Raw genomic sequence first — 26,306 nt, 5'->3', positions numbered from 1 at the left:
AGACTGGATTAAGAAAATGTGGCACATATACACCATGGAATACTATGCAGCCATAAAAAAGGATGAGTTCATGTCCTTTGCAGGGACATGGATGAAGCTAGAAACCATGATTATAAGCAAACTACCACAAGGACAGAAAACCAAACACTGCATGTTCTCACTCATAGGTAGGAGTTGAACAACGAGAACACATGGACACAGGGCAGAGAACATCACACACCAGGGCCTGTCAGGCGGTGGGGGGCTGGGGAAGGGCATAACATTAGGAGAAATACCTAATGTAAATTATGAGTTGATGGGTGCAGCAAAGCAACATGGCACATGTGTACCTATGTAACAAACCTGCACGTTGTGCACATGTAATCTGGAACTTAAAGTATGATAAAAATAATAGTAATAAAAAAGATTAGATGTGGCAAAATATTAACTGTTTGTGAAAATAAGTGCAGTGATATGGTCTTAGGTGTACTCCTATAACATTTTATAGTTGAAAACTTCCAAAATTATAATTTTGGTGGCAAGGGACACATCATCAACTCAGGCCATTTGGGTGCCCTGGAACGTAGTTTGTACAACAGAAGTAGGTTTAAAGATGAATTATGTTCCTTTCGTTGCCAATTCACAGAGTAACAATCAGTGTTACATTTACTTCCAATACTGATAACTTTTTTAGCCTGTTTATTATTTATTTTGAGTTTAGTTATGTGCTCATAGATTTATATATTCAATTTATTTTCATTAACTTTTGTCATTTTCTGGAGGGAGAGGGAAGGGAGACACCCCATGCAAGAATGTCAGAGATTCCCACATTTCTTATATTGAATTTGGGAATTTTTCATGAACTAATCCTTCTCAAGTTGTTCTTTGCCTTTGTTTTATATCCAAAAGTAGAAATGTTTGTTTTAGCAATTTTGTCAAGTCATATAGTGGTTTTTTGGGGAGGGAAGATTTCCCATCTTCATCCTTTCCACACTGAAAGTCTTGCACAGTTTGGTCTAGTCTCAGTTTGATAAGAATTACTTTTTAAAAACATGAATATATAGTCAATGTTATAGACCCTTCACCATTGATATAAATATATATTTGTTATTCATTTATATCAATGAGTTATACTCATTGTATATAAATGTATAACTCACTGTGATGAGTTATACTAATAGATTTGTGAATACCATATATTAGACCACCCTTACTTTTAAGTATAAAATTTGTTTGTTGAGATATTTTTTATACTACTAAAGAAAATTTTAATTAATATTTTGCATTTATGCTTATTAATAAGTAGGCTACTTTTTCCTCAGATTACCTTTCTTCAGTGTTGGCAGCTATGTTATCCTAGCCATATATAATATATTTTGGGAATATTTTCTTTAGTATATGAAGAAGTTCATATAAGGTCAGTAAAGTCTTTCACAGTCTCATCCTTTAATTGAGAGAATTGTAATGTCGACTGAATTTTTGATTGGTTATATTTCTATTTGTTCTTAAGTCAATTTTAATAATTTGTTATTTTAATATACATTTTAATTTTATTTGATAATTTTTATAGCATTTTTCTTCAATGTTTTAACATATCTATTTGTAGTTATGTCCCCTTCAACTTTCCAAAACAAACAAAATCTCTCTTTAATTTTGTTGATCAATTTTGCCTTCTGTATCTTTTATTATTTTTAAAGCTTTTTGCTTTTGTTAATCTTCTCTATTTTTTTTTTTTTTTGGTAAAATATCAATAGCTTTGAGGGTACAGATGGTTTTTTGGTTACATAGATGAATTATATAGTGGTTAAGTCTAAGATTTCAGTGCACTTACCACCCAAGTAGGGTATATTGTACCTAATATTTTATTTTTTAATCCCTCACCTCTATCCTATTCTCTCTCCTTCTGAGTCTCCAATGTCCATTATTCCACTTTGCATGCCTTTGCATACCCATAGCTTAGCTCCTAATTATAAGTGAAAACACATAGTATTTGATTTTCCATTTCTGAGTTAGTTCACTTAGGATAATGCCTCAAGCTCCATCCAAGTTGCTGCAAATGACATTATTTAATTCTTTTATTATGGCTGAGTAGTATACCATGGTGTGTATATACACTTTCTTTATCCACCGACTTGTTGATGGGAACTTAGATTGGTTCCATATCTTTGTAATTCTGAATTGTGCTGCAATAAACATATGTTTGCAGATGTCTTTTTGATATGACTTCTTTTCCTTTGGGTAGATAGGTAATATCCCCTTTGTCATTTATGATTGTGTTTATTTGGGTCTTCTTGCTTTTTTTCCTTAATTAATCTAGCTAGCAGTTTATCTATCTTATTCTTTAAAACAACCAGCTCCTGGATTCATCAGTCTTTTGTATGATTTTCTGTGTCTCAGTTTCCTTCACTTCAGCTCTGATTTTGTCTATTTCTTGTATTCTGCTAGCTTTGGGGTTGGTGTGCTACTGTTTCTCTAGTTCCCCTAAGTTGTGATGTTAGGTTCTTAATTTGAGATCTTTCTAACTTTTTGATGTGGGCATTTAGTGCTATGAACTTCCCTCTTAAATGCTTTGGCTGTATCCCAAAGATTCTGGCATGTTATATTTTGTTTAATTAGTTTCAAAGAATTTCTTGATTTCTCCCTTAATTTCATTATTTATCCAGAAGTCATTCTGGAGCAGATCATTTAATTTCCATGTAATTGTATGGTTTTGAGAAATTTTCTTAACATAGATTTCTATTTTTTTTGCACTGCGGTCTGAGAGTATGGTTGGTATCATTTCACTTTGTTTAAATATGCTGAAGATTGTTTTATGCTCAATCATGTGGTTGATTTTAGAGTATGTGACGAGTACAGATGAGAAGATTATATATTCCGTTGTTTTGGGGTGGAGATTTCTGTAGATATCTATTAGGTCTGTTTGGTCAGGTGTTAAGTTCAGGTCCCAAATATCTTTGTTAGTTTTTTGCCTTGATGATCCATCTAATACTGTCAGTGGGGAGTTGAAGTCTCCTATTATTAAGTGACTATTTAAGTTTCTTTGTAGGTCTCTAAGAACGTTTGTTATTAATCTGGGTACTCCTGTGTTGTGTGCATATATATCTAGGTACTAAATTATCTATTTTTCTTTGTAGGTCTCTAAGAACTTTATTAATCTGAGTACTCGTGTGTTGGATATATATATATGTGTATATATATGTATACATATATATACACATATGTATATGTGTGTGTATACATATATATGTATATAACTGTATGTGTATATATGTGTGTGTATATGTATATATACATATATGTATCCGTATACATATATATATCTCAACAAGAAGGTAATTAGGTCTTGTTGAATTGAACCCTTTACCATTATGTAATGCTTTTGTGGTTTTTTTTTTTTTTTGGTCTTTTTTGATTTTTATTGATTTAAAGTCAATTTTGTCTGAAATTAGAATAGCAACCCCTGCTTTTTGTTTGTTTGTTTGTTTGTTTGTTTTCCTTTTACTTGGTAGATTTTTCTCCATCCCTTTACTTTGAGCCTGTGTGTGTCACTGCATGTGAGATGGGGTCTCTTAAAGAGCATGCCATTGATTTTTGCCTTTTTAAATCAAACTTGTCACTCTGTGCCTTTTAATTAGAGCATTTGTCTCATTTACATTCAAAGTTAGTGTTGATATGTGAGGATTTGAACCTGTTATCATGTTATTGGCTGGTTATTTATTTATTTATTTATTTTTGAGACGGAGTCTCGCTGTGTCGCCTAGGCTGGAGTGCAGTGGCAGGATCTCAGCTCACTGCAAGCTCCGCCTCCCGGGTTTACGCCATTCTCTTGCCTCAGCCTCCCGAGTAGCTGGGACTACAGGCGCCCGCCACCTTGCCCGGCTAGTTTTTTGTTTTTTTGTATTTTTTAGTAGAGACGCGGTTTCACTGTGTTAGCCAGGATGGTCTCGATCTCCTGACCTCGTGATCTACCCGTCTCGGCCTCCCAAAGTGCTGGGACTACAGGCTTGAGCCACCGTGCCCGGCCTATTGACTGGTTATTATGCAGATTGTGTGGTTGTCCTATAGTGTCATTGGTCTATGTAGTAAAGTGTGTTTTTGTAGTGGCCAGTAGTGTTCTTTCCATATTTAGCACTCCCTTCAGGACCCTCTGTAAGGCAGATCTGGTTTTAATGAATTCCCTTAGCATTTGGATCCACTCTGCATGTGCACCAGCAGAGAGGGAGGCAAGGTCCACCCATAAATACACACACACTGGCAAAGCATGGTGTGGGATAACTATGGACAAGTGCAGGCTGGGAAAGAGGCATGGGGGCCACTGTGGTTTGGGGAGGGCATGGACAAGATGTGTATATTGACTAGGACTGCTCTGCTGGAGCTCTCTCTGATGGTCAGGCATGGTCTGCTAGTGCAGGAGCTATGATGCGGCCCCTAGGAGGAGCCTCAGTGAGAGTCCTGCAAGTAGGCATGGCCAGACTGGGTCCCCAGAAGCAGCCAGCAGACAGGAAGGTGCTCAGGTCGAACCAGCTCTATCTTATAGGCAAGATTGCCCAGCACTGTTCAGGTCCAACAATTTGTCTAAGGTTAAAATCTTCTAGGGGAGCAACGCGAGCTTAGGCGGATGGGCAACACTGACCCTGCTGCTCTACAGACACTATTGCACCAAACCCTCTGGGCTCCACATTGGCTGGAGTTCTGCATCTACCATCTCTCTAAGCCTCTCCGTGACAGCTCCGTTGTCCATGGGAGTCACGGGGTCTCCTGTTGCCAGGATTCCAGCGGTCCATGGTAAGAGCAGGTCACTCCTTATCTGCTCAACTTAATCATCCCCAGGAGTCGTTCGGGGGCAGGAATGAGTCCCAGTGCAGAGTAGCCTCATGCAGGGTTCTCAGCTTCCTCCTTCTTCAGCCCAGCATCCGCGTCTTCTCTCCATCTGCTCTGAGTGCCTTCCCTGTGAAGATCTACTGAGAGTGTGCCAGTCTTTCCAATGTCATGGTCTCCCCTAGCGGCATCTAGTCAGCCATTTTTCAAAAAACTGGATTGATTTTCTCTATTCTTCCTTAAAAAAAAAAAAAAAGTTTCTGCTCTTACCATTATAATCTTATTTGAGTTATTTTCTTTTGTTCTGTTTCCAACTTACTGATTTGAATGCTTTTTTAATTTTTAGTCTTATTTATATGTATATTATGGTGTAAGTACTTCCTGTTTAGTTTTAGAGACGTTTTAACCTTCATTGTTGTCATTGTCATGCAGTTATAAATCATAACTTTTATTCTAATTTTTCTTTGCATAGCAGATTACTTAGAAGTATATGTTTAGTATTTTAGTGTGTTATTTTCTTTAGTGATTCCTCTATATTTTAAATCTTATTCTTGTCTTAAAAATATCTAAAGCTGATTAGTATGTCCATCATATTGCATAGTAATGCAAAGGGATATAATTATAAAAACACTAATCTCTTTCTATGTTTTTTATGATTAGGTTTGTTAGGCACATCTGTTCCTACTAATTATAATTATTAATTTTGTATAGTCTGTAGTTAAATAAATTTACCAACATGTTTATCCATTTTTCATGTTCATGCCCTTTTTCTTGCATTTTACTATTCTCTTTTGGGTTCACAGGTTTTTGTTCCTTTCTTTGTTTTCTTTCCTCTTTTCTTCAAAAATATTAATTTAAGACTGTATATATATATATATATATGTTCAACTATGGCTGGGGGTGACAAATGATAAACACTAACATAATAAATAGTTAAATTATATTGTTAGTAAATTATAAATGTTCGAGTTAAATGAGAGCAAAAAGCCAGAGATTAGTGGCATTTTTAGACATGGTGGTCAGCAATGACCTCACTAAGCATACAACATTTAAGTAAAGTGGGCCATGGAAATGCTTGGAAGAACAGCACTCCAAGCAGAGAGAAATAGTTAAAGTCCCTGAGATACAAACCTGACTGCAGTATTTGGAAAAACAACATGGAGGACAGTGTGGCAGCAACAGATGAAGAGAGAGGGAAAGAAGAGAGAAAGGAGGTTGGAGAAGACACAGGTCAAATTATGTAGGTTTTGCAAGCCATTACAAGGAGTTGGGATTTTGGTCTGTAGGCGATGGGAAGTCATTGGGTTATTCAGCAGACATACATCTTTTAAATGATTATTCTGGCTCTTATGTGGAGAACTGGTTGTAGGAAAACCAGAATAGAAACAGGAAAACTGGTTAGAAGACTGTTGCCATGATCTACGTAAGAAATGATGAGTAGGCCAGATTTGTTGCTATGGAGGTAGTGAGAGATAGTCAGATTCTGGATAAATTTTGAAGACACAGCCAGCAGATTACTTCTGAATTTAATAAAGAAATTACTGTGGCTGTAAGAAGGCATCCTGATGATAACTAGCATGTGATAATTAATTACAGTAAGGTAAGTTTAAAGGATAATTATGTTATTACTTATCCACCAAAATTATATGTTATATATAGACAATTTTTTAAAACTCTTGCTTAAACAAACAAATATCAAAGAGTTGAAACTTCATAGCTCACAACTTTTACTGGTTGCATTTGACAGATTTGTTTTATTACTTTTACTAATTAGAACATACCATATAATATTATGTGGTAATTAAAGATAATAAAGGTAAAACTATAAGAATATAAAAATTAGGGCAAGATAAAGCAAATAATATGAATACTTCTATAGATAAAGTATTTTAAATTATTTTTTGGGTTTATTTATGTTTTATATCATTTGTATTTGTTGATCTTATAAGAGATAAAGTTTGTTAAATGAGAGCTTGCTGTAATATGCATAACATGAAAAAATAAGGCTTTTAAATTTAATTGTTATATAGATCACATGAAAAGCCATGATTATGGCCAACACTATGTAGCAGTGTTACAAATATAGGCACAACAGCAAGGCATTAAATAAGGCTAATTGCTTTCTTGTAGCAAACGTTCTGAAATAGAGAAAATGGGCTTCCATCTATTTCAGAGATTACCAGGACATAGTAATTACTATGGATATATAAACCTACATTTCATTAACAGCACAGTTGGCTAAATATAACTTCTGAAGAAACATGTATAAAGTCCAGGTTAGGTGGAGGAAGATAAAACCTTATGTAAGATAATTAGTTTACCAGCTTTGTTCTTAATGATAAAGGTATGTAACCAGGGAAGTGGACAGAGAAGTGCGAGAGATCAGAAACCGGGGATTCTAATTGTAATCCTGTGTTGTGCTGGTGAATATCACACAACTGGCTCCTTGGAAAAAAATGCTGGTTTTTAATGTTGCTGGATTTCCATGGTATAAATATCCCACTGTCGCTGATTTCAAGATGGTGACCTGATGTCACTGAAAGCAGAGTTCAGAAGAGATGAGGACACTTAACCCTTGCAAGTCTGTGAAAGTCAGCTCCAGCATGTCACTTCCCAGACTTAGAATCAAATGGTCATGAAATTTTGAATAACTCATGTAAAAGTTCTAGACCTAAGTTTCCTCACTTCTCAAATCAAAAATTGGACTGTTGTCTAAAATCCTTCCCAGACTTAACATTCTTTTTAAAGGATAGAGGTAAGATGATTTTTTATTATTAAATAAGTTTTAAAAATATAGAATACCCTTACTTTTAAATTGCATATAAAACTACAGGTGGAAGTAGCAGAATAAAATCTATTTTTCCCATTAATGACTGTTTTAATACTCCTTATCTTTAAATGGAGACATAGATTTGGGAACATCATGTAGAGAAATTGGCATTAAGTATGTAAAATACTAATGAGATGAAACGTAATTCCAATTGTGATAGTATCAGTTATAATGCAAAGAGGTGCCTTTGGTAGTAGAACATATATTTTCTGTCACATTCTGCGTTTAGCCTAAATCTGTACCATGTTGTGGTGAGCTTGTAAAATTACACCCAACTCCCACTTCCTGGTATTCATACCCTTGTGTAATTTGACTCTTTGAGTGTGGAGTGGAATTCTTTTTTCCATTCTGATGGATATACTTCAGCAAGTATTGGATGTTATTTCCACAATTAGGCTTCAAAAGGACTGTGACTTCCTTATTGTATGCCCTCCTTTATTCTCTGCTGGCTCACACAGGGAAGCATTCAGATGATTGCAGCCTCAGCCATTTTCACTGACACTTCACAAGAGACCCTGAAACAGAGGATCTGCCCAACTGAGCATCTCTCAGATTCTGACAATGAGAAACCATGTAAGATAATAAGAGCTTGTTATTTTAAGCTGCTACATTTTGACATAATTTAGCAATTAAAAAATCAATACAGGGGTTGAGGAGAAATATGTTTGAAACTGAAAGGCAGGAGCTCCTTTTCTCCATATTTCACATGCAATTTTATCAAAGTACATGGAAAAGTACAACAACCCAATATACATTGTACCACCAATGAAACAGTCCTTTCAGGAATAAAGGTTAGGGTCACCCCCCGCAGGCAAGGAACCTTAACCTGCTGAGGTGCTGGCTTAGGAGAAAGGATGTATGGAATGAGTAGTGGAAGAAGGTTATTAATACTACGACGATGGAGCTGGTTATAGAAACAAGATCTATAATAGTTATGACTATTATATTTTTCCATATTTTTAATAAACATATAAATATTGATAAAATCTTTGCTTCCTCACCTCCCATTTTCCTGTCAACTAACATAACAATAATGTTAACTTTTTATCTCAGTATTGAATTTATATGACTTCAAAGGCAGACTGTGACTGAGCTAGAAAAATGAATAAACATTACCTAAAGATGGATAAGGTATATTTTTCCTTTTGAGGATCAGGAAGGGGTCAGGTTGCAGGGTGGAGGTTATATTTTTCCTCTTGGGTGCAGGTTGTGGGGGTGGCGGTTAGTGTGTGTGTGTGTGTGTGTGTGTGTGTTTCATATATGGTATAGTGGGCAGAAGCAAGACTTTACTCATCTTTATTTGAAATTTGAGTATGATTTAAAGTGTCATGTATGGCTACATGGTGACAAGGACTGTGACGACCCTGTAAAGTTTGTTAAAGTGGCTCAACTGAACAATAATCCCAAGAATTTCCTTCCCTGTGTGTTTCTGATTAGGGTTGACTACAAGAACAATTTGTGTAAGATTTGGAAGGTAGAGTGAAAAAGTAGTCATGTTTGTTCACTGAGGGTTTATGTAGGCCAAACTTTTGCAGTTCATGCATGTTTTTGAGTATTTGGGTGGCAGCTGGACCTAAGGGTTTTGTTGCTTCCATAAGATTTTTTCCCTGGTTTTCTTAAATCCTGGGTCAGGTGCTATTTAACTCTATGACAAGTGCAAACTTCTCTTTTATGTCATCCATGGCACTGAGGAGGAGAGACAAACAGAATAGATACAGGTTCGGTTGGGCACAGTGGCTCATGCCTGTAACCCCAGCACTTTGGGAGGTTGAGGCAAGCAGATGACAGGGTCAGAAGTTAGAGACCAGCCTGGCCAATATGGCAAAACCCCATTGTCTTAATTTAATTTAGGAGAGCTAAATAATTAGACATGAGGCCAAAGTATATAAGAAAGCGGCAACCTTTTATAGCAAATATGCACACACTCTCGGGGGCGAGGTTCTCCGGTCCTCAGGTATGGGGCCAGGGAAGTCACGCCAGTGCTCTCGGGTGAGGTTCTCCGGTCCACAAGTAGGAGGGGCCGAAAAAGTCAGGCCGGCTCCTGCCAGCGGGGGACTTTTATGCATTGGTACTGGAAGGGGGAGGGCAGTGGGCGGGATAAGGGTGTGATAGGGGCATCTCCATAGGCGTGGCTGGGTAAGTTTCGATCTCTTCGGATTGATGTCACCTGGCGCATGCTCCGTTGTCCTGCACTTTCCCAGCACAGGAAAGTTGGTGATGAAGAACCTGGAAGCAACTGGGACTGTGCCATCTTGTTCACCTTCCTCCATTTTGTCCCTTCTCCCTCATCCAAACACCCATGTCTACTAAAAATACAAAAATTAGCCACGCATGGTGGCATCCACCTGTAGTCCCAGCTACTCAGGAGGCTGAGGCAGGAGAATCACTTGAACCTGGGAAGCAGAGGTTGCAGTGAGCCGAGATCATACTACACCACTGCACTCCAGCCTGGGTGACAGAGCGAGACTTAGTCTCAAAAAAAAAAAAAAAAAGATACAGGCTCTAGGTTATACTTTGCAGATTTCAGTTGTTCCTAATCTCTCCAACTTCATGTCTATCTTTCCTTATCTATCTTCTGCACTCTGAATCCACAATCATCAATAGAAACAGAAGAAATAACTGAACCAAGAATGTTTTACCAGTTCCTACAATTGTATAAGTTCAACTCTCCATAATACTTTATTCTAAATCCTTCCTAGTGACTCTGATTCTCTGAATAATACATATATTTAGCTAAGAAGAGTGACTTTTCTTTGGTTGAGCCAAAAAATACCAGTCTCATACCTTCAAGATTATCCCAAGACTTATTGCCCATGATTATCCTGTAATAGGTTTTGATCATTCATAATACAGTCTTTTCTATGCTATTTACTTCAACCATAAGATTGTAATGGACATCATAATATTGGCTTCTCTGAATTTTAAAGTTTCAGGCAAAAATTTGTTATAGCTGAGATCCTATATATTTATTCCGATTTAGAATCCGAATACTAATTTTTAAGGAATACTACTAGTTCTGTGCAAGTAGAATATGATAATTGAGAATTTTATGTTCCCTAAGGCCATGGGATGGGGAGATAGAAAGCAATGAATGCTTCTGTTAGGGGGAAAGGACACTCCCTGACTATCCTTAAGAAATGGAAGCTCCTTGGACTCATGACTCTCACTCTATTTCTAGGACAAGTACTTAGTGTCCATATGTACTTTTTAAAACCATAGTTAAATGAAGAAAAAAACAGTCTTGCTTTCTGTCTAGCGTGATATTGCATCCCTGGGATGAATCCCGCTTGATCATAGTGGATGATCTTTTGAATGTATTGTTGAATTTGGTTTGCTAGTAATTTGTTGAGAATTTTTGTACCCATTTTCATTAGGGATATTGGCCTGTACTTTTCTCTTTTTGTATTGTTGTGTTCTTGTCTGGTTTTGGAATCAGGATATGCTTCATAAAATGAGTTTGGAACAATTCTCTCCTTTTCAATTTTCCAGAATAATTTGAGGATAATTGGTATTTGTTTCTTTAAATGTTTGTGAGAATTCAGCACTGAAGTCACCAAGTTCTGGGCTTTTCTTTGATAGAAGGCTTTATAGTATTGATTTAATTTTCTCTCTAGTTACTAGTCTATTCAATTTCTTTATTTCTTCATAGTTAAGCCTTTAAAGGTTGTATGTATCCAGGAATTATCCCCTTCTTTTATGATGTCAGATATGTTGGCATGTAGTTGTCCCTAAGAGTTTCTTATGATTTCTTGTATTACTGTGGTATCAGTTGTAGCATTTCCTTTTCCATCTCTGATTTCATTTGAGTCTCTTTTTTAAGTCTAGCTAAAGGTTTGTTGATTTTATCTTTCCCCAAAACCAACTTTTCATTCCGTTATATGTTTTGAATTGCATTTTTAGTCTCTATTTTGCTTATTTCCTCTCCAAGCTTTATTATTTCCTTCCTTACTGTTTTCCTGGTTCCTTGAGGTATATCATTAGATTGTTTACTATAAACCTTTTTTTTTTTTTTTAAACATAGAAGTGTATTGCTATACACTTTTCTCTTAGGACTGCTTTTGCTGTATTCTGTAAGTTTTGATATGATGTGTTTCCATTCTTGTTTGTCTCAAGGAATTTAAAAATTTTCCTTTTAATTTCTTCATTGACCCTTGGTTATTCAGGAGCATGTTGTTTAATTTCTATGTATTTGTAAAGTTTCTAAAGTTTTTCTTGTTGATTTCCAGCTTTATGCAATTGTAGGCAGAAAATATATTTGATATGATCCCTGTATCATAAATTTAAGACTAGCTTTGTAGCCTAACATATAATTAATCCTGGAGAATTCTCCCTGTGCAGTTGAGAAAACTATGTGTACTGCAGCAAGTGAATGAAATGCTCTGTAAATGTCTGTTAGGTCCATTTGGTCTATGGTGTGGTCTAAGTCTGATGTTTCTTTGTTGATTTTCTGTGTATCCATTGTTGAATTTGATATAATTGTTGAAAGTTGACATTTTTTTCTAAATACTTTTTTAATTATTTTTACACAATGAAAAATAGTTCATCTTCCTTGATACACTTATATTTTCTAATTACAGATTGTTATATTAATTCAAATAAATTTTCACTTGAGGCTTTTTGTTTTTTTCTCTTTTCCAAAATTTATCTCATGCTTTGTTTTCTTCTATTAAGAAACTCATTGGGCTTTCCAGGTAAATGTTCAATTATCTGACAACACAAAAGGTTGTGTTGAGCAGACTCTTATGAATCATAAACCTTACCAGTGGCAAATTTGCCAATGACTCAAACATGTATCTGTCAAATACCAGGCAAAAGTGAAACATTCTTTACTTGGAGAAATTGAGGAGCCAAACACAGCTCCCCAAAGTGCCTTTCTCTTTGAATTAGGAAATGTTTTAGTTTTGGACTAATGAATAAGATTCTTCCTAAGCAACATATGCTGCTTAGAAAAAAAGGGAGCCATTTCAGTTAAGGAACATCTCCTCTTTGTACCTCATTATTTCACAGATAAATTGGTTATCTTTCATTTTTCTAGAGTCATGCTTGCCATAAAACCATACATTTCAAGTTTGCTTATAATAAGTAATATAAGCAGAGCAGGTTTATTCTTCTGACAATATTTAATACATAAGGTTGCTCTATTCTCATGAGTGAGTACCACCAGTAAGTTTACCATGAGATTTGGTCTTTGGTATGTTTAACAAGATATTTGATTGAGGTCATTCCTTATTGCCAGGACTACCAGTTAGGGAGGCAATTGGTTTCAGGGCTGATGTTAATTCTTTTCTTCTCAAATCATCACCATAATAACAAATATTGCTATCTATATACTTTTTTTTAAATAACAAAAATGTTTTTAGCATTTTGATAGGGTACTTTGCTTTGTTACTTTTAGAAAAATGATTGTATATCTTGTAGTATTGAAATATCCTTGTGCATTAGTTTCCTGAGGCTGCAACAAGAAATTATCAAAAACTGGGTCATTTAAAACAATAAAAGTCTGGATGCAGTGGCTCACACCTGTAACCCTAGTACCTTGGAAGGCCGAGGCAGGCAGATCCCTTGAGCCCAAGAGTTTAAGACCAGCCTGGGCAACATGTCAAAACCCCATCTGTACAAAAAAATATAAAAGTGGGGCATGGTGGGACATGCCTGTAGTCTCAGCTCTTTAGGAGGCTAAGGTGGGAAGATCACCTGAGCCCTGGGAAGTATAGGCTTCAGTGAGTTGTGATTGCACCACTGCACTCCAGCCTGGGCGACAGAGTAAGACAGTGTCTCAGTCAGTCAGTCAACAGAAACTTATCCTCTTATGGCTCTGGAGGCCAGAAGTCTAAAATCAATAAGTCAGCAGGACTGTTCTCTCTGGAGACACTAGGTGAGAATCATTACTTGGTCTTTTAACTTCTGGTGTCTGTTGGAGTTCCTATGGTTGTATCACTCCAGTCCCTGCCTTTGTCTTTACATGGCCTTCTCCTCTGTGCCTGTCTTCTCCTGTTTGTGTTCCTTATAAGGACACATATCATTGGACTTAGGGCCCTTCTGAATAATTCAGGATGATTTCATCTCGAGATCATTAATTTAATCAAGTTTGTAAAGATTCTTTTCCCATTTAAGGTCATATACAGGTTTTGGGGATTAGGACATAGGCCTAATATCTTTTTGGGGACCACTATAATTCACATTTCTGAATTAATCCTTCATGGTATTAATGTACCATTCTTTTGATATACTGCTATTATCAGATTAAGAATTGATGCATCCATATTTTTAACTGTGATTAGTCTAAAGTTGTGCATTAGTTCTACAGTGATAAAGTTTAAAAATTAAGATTTTGCTGACTTTTAAAATTAGAGATATTCCCATCATTTTTCTAAGTGTTCAAATAAACTTAAATTTAATGTTTTAAAATAGATTTTAATGTGTTTCAATTTAGCCCTGTTCCCATTGACTCTCATTCGATTTTGGTCTTTAATTACTTTTAAATTTTTTCTATAATTGGGCTATTCAAATTTTATTAATTTGAAACTTGATAGAAAATTTTTCATTTTTTTCTAATTTTTAAAGCTATTTTCTATTAAGCCTGTTTAATCATTTTTAAGATTGTAAGTGGCATTATTTTTAAGTGTGTTTTAAATTGCACATTGCAAGTATATAGAAATAAGGTTGATTTTTGTAATGCTGACCTTATATCCTGAGACCTTGCTAAATTCGTAGGCTAGTTCTGGGAGATTGTTTTCTTTTCTGTAGATTCCATGAGATTTCTACATAGACAATAATGTCATTCATTTCTTTCTTTCTAATCTTTGTGCCTTTGACTTCTTTTTCTTGTCTTATTGTACTGGTTAGAACTTCTATTAAAATGTTGAATAGCAGTGGTGATAAAGGACATCTTTTCCTTGTTCCTCATCTTTGTTGGCAAATATTACATCTTTCACTATTATGTATATTGTTAGCTGCATGGTTTTTGGGTGTGTATTGGTTCCATTTTCTTCCTTTGTGTGGCTTATTTGAACATTTTTAAATATCCCATTTGTCTATTTTAAAATGTCTTTCTTCCTTTCATTTCCCTTTCCCTCCCTTTCTTTCCCTTAGCTACTGAGCACCTCTAGTACGTTTATTTTGTTATTGTATATTTTGTTTCTTATGTCTTGTATTTCTTTGCTGAGGTGTTTTTTTGTTTTTTGCTTTGTTTTTTTCTTTTTTCTTTTTTGAGATGGAGTCTTGCTCTGTTGCCCGGGCTGGAGTACAGTGGCATGATCTCAGCTCACTGCAACCTCCACCTCCCAGGTTCAAGTGATTCTCCTGCCTCAGCCTCCGGAGTAGCTGGGACTACAGGTATGCACTACCACGCTTAGCCAATTTTTGTATTTTTAGTAGAGACGGCGTTTTACCATGTTGGCAAGGCTGGTCTTGAACTCCTTACCACAGGAGATCTGCCTGCCTCGGCCTCCCAAAGTGCTGGGATTATAGGCATGAGCCACCACACCCAGCCGAGAATTTCTATTTTTCTGTTTATTTCAAGTGTTTTCTTGATTATTACAGCATTTGTATAATAGGTGCTTTAAAGTCTTTGCAGATGTTTTCAACATCTGTGTGATTTTGTTGTTGTTGGAGTCTGTTGGTTTTCTTTTCTCCCAAAAGCTGAAATTTTCCTAGAGATTTTTGTTTTAATAGTCAATAGACCTGGTTAGGTTTTGTTTTTTTGTTTGTTTGTCTGTTTTGAGACGGAGTCTCGCTCTGTCGCCCAGGCTGGGGTGCAGTGGCCCAATCTCGGCTCACTGCAAGCTCCTTCTCCCAGGTTCTTGCCATTCTCCTGCCTCAGTCTCCTGAGTAGCTGGGGCTACAGGTGCCCGCCATCACGCCCGGCTAATTTTTTTTTGTATTTTTAGTAGAGATGGGGTTTCACCGTGTTAGCCAGGATGGTGTCCATCTCCTGACCTTGTGATCCGCTCGCTTTGGCCTCCCAGAGTGCTGGGATTACAGGCGTGAGCCACTGCGCCTGGCCGACCTCGTTAGGTTTATACTGCAAGTTCCAACTTATCTATAAGTAGGTTGTGGTTCCAATTCCAGTCTAATTTTAAAAGATCTTTGATACGCTGATTAAGGTCTGGTGTACACATGCAAAACTTGGTAATAAGTTTATAAATAACTTTATAGGGTTTCTTTTTTGAGCCCTTCACTCTGTAATCTCCTTGGTTCCATTATTTTCTTAGACCTCTTGTTTTTCATCCTCAAGTAACTAAGGCTTTTGTTACCCCCTCTCTACCACCCACTTTTAAAACTGTGTAGCATTCAGGGCTGAACGAAGAAAATCTTTAGAAAAAAATGCTAAGCTTAATGTGTGTCACGTGGTTATTCAAATGCTCATCTTCTTACATACTGTGTCTGTTAATATATACTTTTCGGGCACTCTCAAATAGATACTCTATGCGTTCTGCTATTTTTTACAGTTGCCGTCAGTGTGAGTGATCGGGCAAAGCATGCATAGACATCTTATACAGAATAATAAGACTGGTTCATTTATTTTTAGCGTAATTATTGATATGAATTTGTTTAAGTGTACCAAGTGTAGAGGTAATAAGTGTTGAAGGGATACATTATCCACCTGGATGTTAGTTATTTTAAATAATTCTCAATTTTTGTATTTTATGTTAATACTCTATAGTAAATTTTTCATTAGTAGTTAATACTCATTGACTATAGAAAAAAAGTGGAGAATATAGAAGGGTGAAAGTTTGATGAAAACCAAACCTCCTCTTATTCCAGCTATTTGGTGACAAGTTTGTTTAGTTTTTTTCTTTACCTTTATAATGTGTGTGTGCGTTTATAAGCAAAATTAAATAGCATTGTGTTTACAGGTTCTTTTTATAATATAAGCAATTTTATGTAATTGAATTTTAATTCTGTACAGTACCCAACTGTATGGATTATATTGACTTTAAAATAAACCTACATTTCTCCAGAGTTATGTATTCTCCTACAGAGTTACATACCTTCTAGGATCCCAACTCCTCATAGAGTATTTTTCACATAAAAAATATATGTCTAGTTTTTAAAAATGAATATATATGGATTATAAACATAATATAATAGATTTACTAACCTGTTTTCTGTTGGGCACTAGTACATTACATTACCATTTACTTTTCTTAGTCGCATTGGACTTTTCATTAGTCCAAAGCTCTTTGATTTCATTACTCTCTTTCTCTGTTTTTTTTTTTCCCCCAAGTATTTAGGAAGCATTGTGTTAATACCAGATAGGCATTTTTCTGTACTAGTTATGATGGTTCTGATAAAAGTAATATTTTTCCATTTAAAAAATTACCTATTTGCCATACCTTAACTTGACTTCTATATAAACACACACGCGCGCACACACACACACACACACGTACACACACAATTGAAAAAGAATTTAGTAGGACTGTGGGAGACAGTAAACACTGAAACTTCTGTGATTCTGTAAAAAAGAAAATTAAAGAAGAGAAAAATCTGAGTCAAATATATTCATATATGATTATAGTTTCTATTAAAGGTTTTAATACATTATATTAAAAGTGCAAAGGTGCATAGCAAGTGTGGAAATGAACCTAAGTGTGTCCAGGAACATTGTAACTAAAAATAATGGAACATCTATTAATTTAATAAATTCTGTGATAGTAACACTATAACCCATTTTTATAATAACAGTTTTATTTAGTATTTTTAGGAAAGTTGTTTTAAAGACAATCTATTATAGTAACACTATAATGTAAAAAGTATCACTGTTATTTATGAAATGATTTAACTATTTGAAATATACTCCCATATTTCACTTTGGACTATACATAACTTTTCCCTAAATAACATGTCATAAGTTATTCATTATACTAGACCTTTTTATTAAATTATATATTGATATATATTATATATGTATTTATTAAATTTTTTGAGACAGGGTCTCTGTCATCCAGGCTGGAGTGCAGTGGCACAATCTTGGCTCACTGCAACCTTCACCTCCTGGGCTCAAGTGATCTTCCCACCTCAGCCTCCCAAGTAGCTGAGACTATAGGCACACATTACCACACCTGGCTAATTTTTGTAGTTTTCTTGGTAGAGATGAGATTTCGCTGTGTTGTTCAGGCTGGTCTCTACTTTCTGGGCTCAAGCAATCTACTTGCCTCAGTTTCCCGAAGTGCTGGGATTACAGGCATAAGCCACCACGCCTGGCCTAATTTTTCTGTTTTTTTGAGAAAAGCAACATTTAACATTTATCAAGGAATATTACTCATCATATTGAAAGAAGTCATATGTTTTCACAATTTTTATATACAAATATAAATAAAGGCCTTTAAATATAAAATAAATAATATAAAGAAATAAACTATAAAATATACCATTGTAAAATAGCTAATGTTTTACACTATTCAAAAAAACTCACAAAATTAACAAAATATATATTACAATTCAAGAAAATTTGATTTCCTATTCATTTTAAAGCTGTCTAACAAACCCTGTGGGAGAAATTTTAAGTTGTCAATTTCAAGGTAAAAGTTAGAATTTATATTTGATGACTTTTGTCAATTTCTGCTAAGGCTGTTTCCTTCTTCCTAATGTAAAGTAGCATTTTTACATTTTTATATACCTTCATTCACTTATCACTGACAAGTGGCATTTCTTAAGCTGACAAAGATAAGCATGAAGCAGATGTCAGGAGATGGAAATGATCACAGTATGGAGCACTTCTTTTGTAAAATATATGAGTTAATTCACCAGTCGTGAAAGCAAAGGACAGAAATGCTTTCTTTGTGTGTAGTGTTGGCAAGTGTCATGAAAGTTCCGCCAAACAAGATTATTAATTCATGACCTATTTCTCTCCCTGCCATAGCACCTTCTTCAGAAAGGACTACCATTTCCACTGGGCAGATCTTCCAATTATGCATAAGATATGAAGTAAAGGCCAAACTCCATCAAAAACTTAGAAGCAAATAGTCCCCTTGACAACCAGATGTCTATCTTTCCAGGTTAAATCTTTCCAAGTTCTGATGGATGGTTTCTGCAACACTGTGTTTACCTTCAAACTCATGTTGCTTTAAGATCTGGTTGACAACTCAGGGAGAAAAAAAATACACTTTTCTTGAGAGCAAGCTGTATCTTTTATGAAGTTAAGGTTAAAAGAAAAATTGTGTTGGTAATATCCACATAGCGACAGATGAAACCATTCCAAAGGTCTTGTAGATTTGCTACAAAGAGGAAGTCTGGCTGGAATATTAGACAGTGCCTCTATATACCTGTCTTTTTTCATTTCCATTTCCCTATCCCTAACAAAACACAGCTTAAAATGTGGCCAGTTCAAGTTGAGATGTGCTGTAAGTATAAAATTCACAGCAGATTTCAAAGATTTGGTACCAAAAAGTAAAAATATTCAATAATATTTTTATATTGATCATACATTGAAATGATAAAAATTGGATAAATTGAAGTAAAATATTTAACAATGTAAAAGGAGGAAGTCTGCAGAAAGTGTTACATCAGGTGTCTGCGTTTAAATATGTGAGCGTTACATTAAAAAAATCTGTTATGGCTCCTGCTAGTCTATAGGGCAAAGTTCAAAACTTCTAACCTGTATTCTTGGGTAAACCAGATAACACAAGACATATCAGCACAGTGTCATTCCCCCAAGACTACTTTTTTATGTATTGATATGATACCACTGGCCTATGTTAGGGATGTTCTAAAAAACTGTTCTGTCAACTTTATTCCTGTGTTGTTGAGGACGTTATTTATCATATTTTTTGAGGTCTTTGGTCTTAATATCAGTTTTGAATTTCCTGAGTATTTGATTTGTTTGTGCCTTATTATTCTTAATTTGTCACTTCTTTTTCTCTTTTGGTATGGGCTGCCATAAATCTTAAAACTTAATTTTTTCTATCACTTTAAATAATTTATAACAAGTTATAGTATCATTCTTATACGTTAACTTCTATCCTAGATACATCTCAGGTATGTTAACTCTTGATTTCTATTTTGAATCATTTTTTCCTGAAAGGTTAACTAGGTTATTTTTCTTGGTTAGCTTCATCTTTGTAAGCTACTCCAAATCATTTTATTATTTTATTTTATTTTTTGAGATGGAGTCTTGCTCTGTAGCCCAGACTGGAGTGCAGTGGCACAATCTTGGCTCACTGCAACCTCTATCTCCCGAGTTCAAGCAATTCTCCTGCCTCATCTTCCCGAGTAGCTAGGATTACAAGCGTGTGCCACCACACTTGGCTAATTTTTGTATTTTTAGTAGAGATGGGGTTTCACCATGTTGGCCAGGCTGGTCTCAAACTCCTGACCTCAAGTGATTTGCCCACCATGGCCTCCAAAGTGCTGGGATTAGAGGCATGAGCCATTGTGCCTGGCCTCAAATCATTTTAGACCAAGGTAGGATACAAGTTAATAACATTAAATGTATACCTTAAACTGAAATTCAAATCGCTTTATAATCTAAATCCAATTGACTTTTCAAGCCCTAATTTTCAAGAACATCTTTTTATATACCACTAGCTTAAATCAGCTTTGTCACCTACATGGTCCCACACAACCTAGGTTTGTTTTCACTTGGCCCACATTGAGAATGCCTTATTTTTTCACCCCTATCCATCTAAATATTAACTATTTTTCAAGATCCATTTCTCATTCCACCTCATCCTACCTCTTTTTCTAATGATAAACTTGTGGCATTTATTTACTTAACCCTTCATCTGGATCTTGACTTTGTCCAGTCTACCGACAGTTCTTGCATTGTTTAACATGTCCTGTACCTTCTTAGTATGTTTAGTACCAATATCTTGGATTTCAAATAGACGAGTTCCTAAAAGTAAGGAGCTAGATCTTGTCTACTTGTCTAGAACCAAAATTATCTTGAATTCTGGTGCATTTGTTGAAGGCACAAACATTTATAAAATAAATCAATATATAGGATGGTATTAAAGTGTTAGAATGAGTGGTTATAGTAGATTTTAACACAGTGCTATGAAATCAACTGGAACCTCTAGAGGTATTTACAACTGTTGCAATACCTGACATGGTACTGGGCACTAACCTGAGCCTTAAACACAGTTCCTAGATCTGTGCATTTTATTATTCTATTCCATCTTTGTAAAAAAATAGGAATGACTATGTGAACTCTGAGTTTTCCTGGAATGCAGAAACTCAGTCAAGAACAGCATCTAAATTAGGCAGTGACAGTAGAGCTTATACTGAGAAAACGGTCAGTCTGGTGCTCTTTTGACAATTTATGTTGGTTTGTGGCTTGGTGACATTGAGAAATGAGTCATTGTAATTCTCCTGGTTGATGACCAATGGTACAATCACAAGGTTCAGAGTAGGCAGCCCAAGTGAAACAGTTATTTTCTAAACAATGTATTCTGATATCCTATGCAGGAGGAAGAATAAAGCCTAGGACATATTTGGAATCTCAGAAAGGCAAAAAGACAATTTCACTGCCATTCTGAATGACTGCCATCGTGTTGCATGCTGTGATACATTTTCTACTCCAAATGTACAGTTGAGTAGGCATTCATCCTACATTCTTTAACGGGTTTTGTTTTTGAAGATTTACTTTTTTCCTTTTCTTTCTTCTTTTTTAGCATAGATGGTAGTCTGCTGTTGATAAAACACTTGAACTCCTGCTGTTTAAATTGCTACATTCTGTTCTGAGGAGTGAAATAATGTTCTGCCATTTGCTCCCAGGTACTGGAACTGCTACTGAAATGTACACATAAGTGCTCTAATGTTGGTAGAGAATAGCTTTTCGTAGGGCTTAAGGCAGTAGGGAAGGAGTATATCTCACCCCTTTCCTTGTGGAAGGTTGAACTGCTTATTTCCCCTGCTGTGACTTCTATCCCCCAGAAACCCCCTTCTCATGTACTGGCACCTGGATCACTAGATTTTGTTTTTTTCCATAAAACAGCCCGAAGCTTGCATTGTCAATGAGGTAATTCCCAAAGTTGCTAGATCAGGCTTCCTCACTGAAGAAAGTTCAAAATGTTTTGATCTGTAATATAATTAACATAGGTATTCTGAATTATCATAGTCCTCAAACCTTTTATTTTTACTACAGAGAAGGTTTACTCTCTCGTTTGGCTTTCTGATTTTTCACATTTTGAGGATGAACTTTTCTCGATACTAAGGGAAACTTAATGTCATAGATTTTTATCAATTTAACTTCAGTGAGTAAATTCTACAACATGATTTATTTTGGATCCAGAAATAGTTTGATTAAGCAGACTATACTCATTAACATATTACCTACCAATGGAACAAATGTACAGTTTACAGTCCAATATTTTAAGATAAGAATTATTTTGCATCTAGTACATGCTTCCTCACTTCCAACAACAGATACTATTTTTCTCCAGATTATATTTATCCTCTTGTGGGAAGCATCTTATTTTGTAGATCCAATTGTCCCCCATATCTTTACAATAAAAACTTTTCTCATGCAGTCATTGTATATCTAGTAGGCACCTAACAATGCTAAAAACTCTGATAAGCTTCAGTATTACAAATTCAAGTTAAAAACAATCCTTGATAAATGAGCTAAAAAGGGTGTTGTGAAGTCAAATTTGTCAATAAGCACTAGGAGAGTGCTGCAAGCGTGATCATGGTATTCCATGTCTTCTGTAAAAGATCAATAATTAGGCCTATAAAATTTTATATAATTGGATATATATTATAGAAAATAGAATGTATAAAATGTGTATGATACCTGTACAACTATAATGTGTTGTAAATATTACATATAATAAACATTTTGGGCTGGGTGCATTGGTTCATGACTGTAATCCTAGTGCTTCGGGAGGCCAAGGCAGGAGGATTGCTTGAGCCCAAGAGTTGGAGGCTGCAGTGAATATGATTATACCACTGGATTCCAGCCTGGGTGACAGAGGGAGATACTATCTCAAAAAAGAAAGTTTTCTGGTGCTGCATTACTAATCAATTTCTACTACAATTAATTGGATAGAATTGGAATCAAAGGTTCAAGGACCAAAATAAGGGAGATACCTTAGTGTGGTTATATAGGTCACAGATGTCTACTGACTCAATAGATAAAAATTCTCACCAGAAATGAATTTGGGGTGTTGGAAAATGTGACCACTTTGGATATTTTTGGGAGTCCATGGGTTAAGGATGAAGATGTGATTCTAAATGTCAATTCAGAAAAGATATTATGGTATTTCATACAATCTATTTGAAGTGCTTGTATTGATGGTGCAAATCCCCTTGAAGCTGTTTTTTATGAGTGAAAGAGATCCCATTTGAGCATTTCTTACAATGATGCTTTCTACTTAAGGATTATCCTTTTTATCTTTGTTGTGTATTTGTATTAAGATCACCTTTCTCTGTAGTTTCTCTCTTACCAAGTGCCATTTTTAAAAAAGTCCTAAGAATGAAACTGAATCAAGAGAATTGAAATGCTATTGAAGCTGCAAAGAGGAAAAAACTCTAGGTTTTATTGTAACTCTAAAGGCACATTTTAAACCCTGCAAAGTATTTAAGAATAAAAATTTCAAACTCACCTGTCATGAAATGTATAGTTAAGAATCCCTTATTGTTAATGTTTCTTAAGTCACCATCACTTGCTAATGGCTATGTGTTGATAAAAGATGCCACTTTTATCTGTTTGTCTCCTTACTGGGTTTTATGACTTTGAAAGATGAGGTCACTGGGACACCTACTCAGAAAGGCAGTGGGAATACCGCACCTAGCTAAGGAAACTGGCACTAATTTGGATATTAAAAAATACTCTATCCATTTTGACATTTTCCACTCCAAGACACAGACAGGGTCAAACTTAGAGACTTGGAGAATAATAATGAGAAAATTTAAGAGGTACTTTAAAACTTCTCTTCCCCTAAATAATACTTTAAAAGAGTTCATTTCCCACTTGTATTACAGAAGAATTTTTCTTCTATTGCCCTTTAAATACATGTTCTTTGGGTCTCAAAATGTATTTCAGCACAATTATTTAGATTACTGACTAGGTAGGTTGTGTTTGTAGTAACTGCACTGTGGGATTTTTAAGAGCTATCAGACAGTTTGACGAAAGCAGTGGTCGGAAGGAATCATAGCAAATTGTGTCCACTGAATCTTCTGGTCAGTACAGTTCCCCACAGTTATGCCAGGTCCATTTTCAGAAACAAATTTTCCACTCTAGGCAAAAATTTACTTCCAGAAATCTAGCACAGCAGAGTTCCACTCTGGGGTTTGAAGTTATAGCCCCAGATAGCAATAGCATCAGCTTGCGCACTTTACCTCCTTTTATCCACATGTCTTCTGTCAGGAGCCTCTCAAAGTGAGTGGCTGGGTCTCAGTAAGATGTGAGTATTCCTGGATACCCTGTAGTGTCTTAACCAGACTTCTTAGGATAACCACGTCCCTCATTAAAACCTCAGCGTGTCTCCTCTGGAAAACTGCATGTAATTATGCTGGACTAATGAGTTACAAATAAAATCACAACATGTTTTCTTTGCATTGTATCCTTTCTTCTACAAATACTTTTCCCATATATTTTAAAACTGATCCTCCCAATCATTTAATTAGGTAAGTAGGGATGTATTACTTATCTCCAGTTTCCAGATGACACTAAATGTTGTGAGAAGTCTAAGGTCATTAAACTACTATGCAGAAGAACCAACACTGGTACCTAGTCATGAGGTTATGTTATGATGTAAAACTGAATGTAATGATATTCCAATAAGAAGTGGCAGGCAGTTCGTATCAACTTATTTGTAAATTTATCCTTGAAGTTTCATCAATAGTAATTGAAAATGAATGTGGATGAAATGAAGAGCATGGAGAGCAGCAGCAATGACAACTTGTTTAACAACTTATTTTTGTTTTTTTTGAGACATGGTCTGGCTCTGTTGTCCAGGCTGGAGTGTGGTGGCACGATCGGTCATAGCTCATTGTAGCCTCAAACTTCTGGGTTCAAGGGATCCTTTTGCCTCAGCATCTTGAAGAGCTAGGACCACAGGTGCACACCACCTCACTAGGCTGTCTGGCTTGCTTATTTATTGATTGATTGATTGAGATGAGGTCTTGCTATGTTGCCCAGGCTGGTCTCTAACTCCTGGCCTCAAGCAGCAGTCCTGCTTTGGCCTCTCAAAGCTCTGGGATTACAGGTGTGAGCTACCCTGTCCAGCCCCCTTGTTTAATAAATTCTAAAACCCTGGAATTGCAGATTTTGCAGTATAGTACAGACCTTATTGCTAAGCACACCTAGCCAGTAGAAATGAAGCAGGATATTTTGAGAAGGCTTTTCTGGCATGGAAATATAGCAAAGCAAATCACCAAGTAACACAGACAATCAGCTTCTCTGATTATTATCCCATGAAGCAGGAAAACTTTGGTACCCAAGAAGCCAAGCTGAGAAAGACTATGTGAAGAAGAGCAGTTTGAGCAAGATTTCCAGAACTTCTCAAGGTCCTTATTTATCTAGGGACAGAGAAAGAGGACAGGAAAAGAAGATAAGTTCATCTTGTTTCCCTAAGGCTGGGAACAAGCTTCTATTTATTTTGAGATTGCAAAGCATGTAACTTCTGAACAAATGTACACATGCACATGAATGTTATTGATTTGGAGATAAACGAGAAGGGGATTTTGTATAGGTTAAGCAAAAAAGCTGCTTATTTAATATTTTTTAAGCAAAGAAAACTTAGAGGAGGGAGAAAGAAGTAAAAACACTAGGTAGATGCTTATTTTATCAGAACTGTGACATGATTCATAGATAAAAATGGTCCTGTTTTTAATTAGAGCTTATTCCCACATGGCTTTGGGGTAATCAGGAAAAATATGGCCAATAGACATTACATTCTACGTGATGGCACTAGTAAGCTTTCTTACATCTGGTAGCAGGAACTGAGGTTCCATCAACTCTGAGGAAGAAGAGGTGTGAGAAGGGAGGAATAGCAATGGTGCCATAAGTATTACTCTGTAGTCTCAGGAGGAAGCCTTGATACATAGTGAGACTGGTCTGAGGAAGGTTTGAGCTTCTGCTAACACTCAGATTGCCTCTCGTCACAATTCTTGCTGGCTTTGTCAGCAGTGGATTTACAGGACAGAGGAATCACTGAAGAGTGAGTTCTGAAAACAGAAAGGATGCTAATGGATGCTGCCACTTCCATTAATCTGGCTTTAAGGAGAAAACAAGTAGCATTTTGGGCTCAAAAAAGTCATTTATTTTATTTTTTTTGTGATTCTCCCCAAAACAGGCAGATTTATAAAAATGGATTCAAAAAAGTTTAAGCCAGTTTTATATATGATTGTCTAATCTTAAGAAATATTCATAATGCAGACTAAAGTTTAACGTAGGTCATGCAGTTACATTGTGTATACTATAAAAATTGAGAAAATGCTCATCCATCATTGGAAAACTATTATCCGATTCAACCAAAAAATGCCATTGAAATTAGTAATAATCAAGTGAAGGTCTGACACACACCTTAGTTGTATATCTTTCTTCCTCACTTGTTAAATTAAACACAAATATCAACCAGCACTCATGTTACATATCAGTTGTATTGATGACATATTTATTGAAGAAAGAAATTGTGGTATCTCTGCCAGGTTTTGTTATCAGCATGATGTTGGCCTCATAGAATGAGTTAGGGAGGAGTCCCTCCTTTTCTTTTCTTTTTTTTTTTTTTTT

The sequence above is a fragment of the Mandrillus leucophaeus genome, unplaced genomic scaffold, assembly GCF_000951045.1.
Source record: "Mandrillus leucophaeus isolate KB7577 unplaced genomic scaffold, Mleu.le_1.0 Scaffold298, whole genome shotgun sequence".
In the NCBI taxonomy this organism is placed as follows: domain Eukaryota; kingdom Metazoa; phylum Chordata; class Mammalia; order Primates; family Cercopithecidae; genus Mandrillus; species Mandrillus leucophaeus.
This window is presented reverse-complemented; position numbering follows the sequence as displayed.